At 41.3% G+C, this 5,664-nt stretch overlaps 1 pseudogene; it reads right to left on the bottom strand.

Moving 5' to 3' along the window:
* Positions 1-1,002: 1,002 nt before the first annotated feature.
* On the bottom strand, positions 1,003-1,561 carry LOC119242178 (olfactory receptor 1F1-like; annotated as a pseudogene).
* Between the last annotated feature and the right edge of the window lie 4,103 nt (positions 1,562-5,664).

The raw sequence follows: 5,664 nt of genomic DNA on the forward strand, positions 1-5,664 counted from the left end.
TTCAAAACACAGAAATCAATAGCCTTCCTATACACAAATAATGAACTAGAAGATGATGGAATTAAGAAAGCCATCCCATATACAATCTCCCCCCAAAAAATAAAAACTACATACCTGGGGTTAATTCTAACAATGAAGGTGAAAGACCCATACATGGAAAATGTATATTTTATATACATTGTATAAAATATGGTAAAAGAAATAGAAGACACAAAGAAAATATATTCCCTGTTCATGAATAGAAAGAATCAACAATATCAAAATGGTTTTCCTACCCAATTTAGTTTCTACATTTAATGTAATCCACATAAAAATCCCAAAGGCATTCTTCAAGGAAATGTAACAAAGATTACTGAAATTTATAGGGAACCACCAAAAAAATCGAAATAGCCAAAGCCCTCCTAACTAAAAAAGGTGAAAATGAAGGTATCATATTTCCAGATTTGAACTGTACTATAAAGCCATAAAAATTTTCAATCTATTTAATACCTTGCTTATGGACCAAGAAAATGACCCTGAGTTCTAACACTGAATAAATCGCTATCAGAAATAGAAAACCAGCAACACCTGACATAGGTAAGTGTGGCACCAGGAGTGTGCCAAAATTTTCCATTTTCCCACCTGGACCCCAACTGGAAAAGAAGACAAGAATAAAAAGAACACATCGTGAAAATGAAAGTGTTGTCTGAACTTGGGCTAGCTATTATCATATTCTCATTTTCTAAAGGAATTTATGTCAAAGTGTTAAAGACATCGTGCACCCAACCAGGTGTTCTCAAGGTATAATCAGGAGGGTGGAAGCATTGGAAGGGGACTCCTTTCATGAGTTATTACTATTGCATATGTGGACCAAGAATAACCACACTGAGTTCCTGTTGTGAAGTATTAGATTATTTGAAAAACAGTTTGGTCTATCGTCATCGATGTGACTTAACAAAATTGGTCCCACTGAGAAGTTTTGTGAGAGCAGATCTTGGTTTCGCAGGCTGTAGATGAAGGGGTTCAGCATGGGGTGACCATGGTGTACATCACTGTGGCCGCCATGTCCCTCTGGGTGGTGTAAGTGGATGTGGGGCTGAAGTAGACCCCAGTGATAGTGCCATAGAAGAGAAAGACAACAGAAAGATGAGAGCCACAGGTAGAGAATGTTTTCCACTTTCCCCAGGCTGAAGGCACCTTCCACACACAGCCATAGCAACAGGGGTGTAAGAGGCAAAGATACATACAAAGGGCATCAGAACCACTGGGCATCCAAATACCAATACCATTATCTTGTTGACATGGGTGTCAACAAGACACCCATGGAGAGCTTGATTAAGGCATTGAGGTCACAGAAGTCTGGGGTCCGATTGGTGCAGAAGAACAGGCAGGTCATCAGGATGGCATGGACCATGGTAATGAGGTTGGCAGAGATCCAGGATACCACCACCAGCAAGGCACACCGCAAAATGCTCATGGTTGTCAGGTAGTGCAGTGGGTAGCAGATGGCTAGGTAATGGTCATAAGCTATGGCTGAGAGAAGGATGCTGTCTGCTGCCCCAAAGGTAATGAAGAAATACATCTGGATCAGGCAAGCTGAACAGATGTTCAGTCCCACACAAGTGGCTTACCAGGATCTTGGGGATGTGTGGGAGATAAAGCAGATGCCAATCGTAGGAAGAAGTCCTTGGGCGTGTGAAGGTGAGGGTCCAAGATGATGCCCAGGATGGTGAGCACTTTCCCCAGGTACCTGATAAGACAGACTGAAGGAAAGATTAAACAGCACTAGCTGCTGCTGGGTCTGCTCAGCAAGGCCAGCAAGGCCAAGGAGGTGAATTCTAAGATTAGGGATTGATTGTCCACCAATGATGGACATCAAAGATGGGGGGAGGACTCCCAGGGAATAGAGAGTTCACATCATTGCTCTCTTTCCCACCCATCATTCAAGATACATCTCACTGAACCTCCCTGACCCTCAAATTCTTCATCTCTTCATGGGATTAATAATTTTAACCTCTTTGATTATTATAAGGAGTAAGTAAGGAAATATACAAAGATGGGGGAGGGGGTTTATGCTCATACCTGACATGTTACAACCATTTTTTAATAGTGGGATCCCTTAGTGATAGCATCAAAATAAGGATGTGTCAGTTACCTTGGCTGTAACAATTATTTCACAGTCTACACATATGTCACCACATCAGTTTTTCTGTCAGTCATACTTCAACAAAGATGGGAGAATAAATAAAACCAACAAAATCAACCTAAATGTTTTCAAGATTTTTTTTTTAAATATTAAATTTTATTTTTATATTCCCCCATACAATTGCAAACGCCCCATTCTGACCCCAATCCTTCCCCTCCCGCCCCCCACCCCCCAAAAAGTGTCTCTGGTTCATAGTTTTTTGTTGATTTTGATTTTCACTTTCTTATATTCATTTTCCTGGTCCCTTAATTAAGTTTTCTAGATTCCTGCTATGAGTGAGACCATCCGGTATTTTTCTTTTTCTTTTTGGCTTATTTCGCTGAGCATGATCCCTTCCAGTGCCATCCATGTTGCTGCAAATTTCATGTGTTTATCTTTTTTGAATGCTGAGTAATATTCCATGGTATATATGTACCACATCTTCTTAATCCAGTCATCTATTTTTGGGCATTTGGGTTGTTTCCAAAGCTTAGCTATTGTAAACAGTGCTGCTATAAACATAGGAGTGCAGGTGCTCTTTGGAATTGATGTTTCTGTGTCCTTTGGGTAAATACCTAGGAGTGGAATTGCTGGATCATATGGAAGCTCTATGTTTAGTAGGTCCAGAAATCTCCACACAGCTCTCCATAATGGTTGGACCAGTTCAAGATTTTTTTTAAATAAGCAATATTTGCTGGTGGGAGTGCAAAATGGTCCAACCACTGTGGAAAGCTATCTGGAGTTTCCTCAGTCTACTAAAAATGGAGCTACCATACAATCCGGCAATTCCACTACTAGGGATCTACCCAAAGGACACAAAAACAGTGATTCAAAAGAGCATCTGTACACTTATGTTTATTTTTTTTTGTGGGACCCTTGCTGATGGCCAGGGATGGAACCAGCCCTGCAGAGGTTGCAGACAGCCTCACAACCCAGCACTCAACCGCTGTGCCATCAGGGGAGCCCATGCACACCTCCATTTATTGCAGTACTATTTACAATAGGTAAAACCTGGAAACAACCCAAATGCCCAAAAACAGATGACTGGATCAAGAAGATGTGGAATATATATATACAATGGAATATTATTCAGCAATCAAAAAAGATAAACTCATGCCATTCACACCAACATGGATGGAGCTAGAAGGAATTATGCTCAGTGAAATAAGCCAGAAGGAAAAAGAAAAATATTGGATGGTTTCACTTATAACAGGAATATAGGGGAACCAAATAAGACATCAGTTTAAAAAGAAAATAATAACAGTACAAACACAACAAAGCAAAAACAGATAATTATAAACCAGAGACATACTGCAGGGGAGGAGGAGGGAGAGGGGTGAGAGGGAGGGAGGGAGGAGAACAGGGGACTGTGGTGATGGTGCATGGATGTCTTGGGGAAGGAAATTCTATGGGGACTCCACCTGAGGGGGTGGGGGGAAAGAAAATATTGTCTAAAAATTGTTTTAAATGATAAATGTTAAAATAAAAAATAAATAAATAAATAAGAATTAAATGAGTTGGGACACAGAAAAAAATAAAAATTAAAATACACAATATTGCTTAAAGGCATAGATTGATGCCAAATAGCCTCAGTTTAAATCGTAGCTCTGCCACTGGCTTTATACAAGTCTCCTCACCAGCCTGTGCCTTTGTTTTCTCACCTGTAAAGTGAAGATAATAACAGTATCTGCTCCAAAGAGTGATTATAAAAATGTGATGGTGACCATTGTATTTTTCGGAGTTTACATTGGTTTGTGGTTGAAAGCAGGACTCTGGCTCAGATACCCCCATCTGAATAACACCCCACCACTTAGCTGTGTGATCAAGTAGGACAAATTCCCAAAGCCCGTTTCCCAGGAGGATGATACCATGAGAGTGGAGACCTAGAAATGTACTTTTTTTAAATCCATGATTTCAGTTAATTTATCTAATTTATTTAGGGACTCCTCAGAGACACTGTTAAAGAAGCTTTTCTTAAAGGTAGCATTCTGAAATGTTACAGTGGCATTTATTTTCAACATCTGTTTTTCTGTTGGGCTATGGAGAGATGTACAGATTATCTAATTAAATGTTGGAGGTTATTTCTGTGGGGATCCAGTATCACTCATTTATGCTTCTTAACATCAATATGAGAGACAGTAACCTCTCATTTGTCCACCAACTCCGGCCCCATGTCTCAGATGGGACACATAGTACCTTGAGCCTGTCATCCATTTGGGTCCTCCAAACTTTGAATCAGTCAGTTTAGGCAAAATTATGCTGCAGTAACATATATGCCCAAACCTTGGTGACTGAGAACAGTGAAGCTTGGCTTCAAACTATGGCTGTGCTCCATGATGAATTTCTCCAGTGCTAGGGCAGGTGGATAAACCTTTGCTTGGGGCCGGCATTTCAGCTATTGAAGTAGTGGGAATGGTGTAGTATATGCTGGCTTCTAGGAGTTTCTGCAGGAAACAAGCTCTCTCACCTCCTCTCCCAGTTCAACAACCAAATCTTGTGTCAAGTGGAGAAACACAAATCTCTCCCAGAGGCAGCAGTAAACACTGGTGAACATTAATAGACTCTTAATAATAGAACAATAATAGACAATAAGCTTCCCACTCACCCTTCTCTGATTTTTTTTTAATCTCTAGATCCCCATGCTCAGAACCTGGGAGTAAAACCTAGGAGTGCTGTTTACCCTACATGTTACCTAAGTAGAACACTATATGAACATTTATAACATAGGTGACAGGTAAAATGATACACAGGGTACTCTCTCCTTTGGCATATTCTGTTACACTTCTGATTCAATGGCTTCTAATTCTGGCTCCAGAATGCCCCCTCACCAAATTCCTGCTTGCTTATCCTGCTGTTCTTTGGCCATCACTTCCAGACACCCCCAGTCATGCTGGTCTATTGAAGTCAAAAGTGGGATCTTCCCTACCAGAGCTGCTGAGGTTGGCTGCTGGAGTCATGTACCGCATAAGTCAACAAGCACACAGCAGAGTCAAAGATCAGCACTGCCCTTAGTCCTCTCTCACCCCTCACACCTCATTGATTCCTAAATTGTGGGTTTTAACATCATCTTCATCTCTTGTACAGAATTAAAAAGTTCCTTTTGGGTGAGCGCCCCAACATCCTCTCCCTCCTAGACAACCACCATGCAGTCCATTCTCCACACTGCAGCCAGAGTGACCTCATGAAAATGTGAGCCCTTCCTGGATCACAGCTGCTCTTCTTGCCCCTAGACATCTTCAGTTCTCAGATTCCTGGCTTGGTCTCCTGCTTTAGACTCTTTGCACCTACTGCTACTTTTTCTGGGAAGCCTCTAGCCCCCAGTTTCTACTCACCGACACTGTTGTAACTTCTGCAAGGGTACTTTCCTGATTACCCTTCTGTTGTGTTGAGGCTGCAGGGTCTCACCTGGGCATTACTGACCTTGAAATAGGGTCATTCTTTGTGTGGGGACTGCCCTATTCAATACTGTACAATGTTGAGCAGTATTCCTGGCCTTGATC

Source organism: Talpa occidentalis, unplaced genomic scaffold, assembly GCF_014898055.3.
Source record: "Talpa occidentalis isolate TD23 unplaced genomic scaffold, MPIMG_talOcc4v2.1 talOcc4.12, whole genome shotgun sequence".
NCBI classification, from domain to species: Eukaryota; Metazoa; Chordata; class Mammalia; order Eulipotyphla; family Talpidae; genus Talpa; species Talpa occidentalis.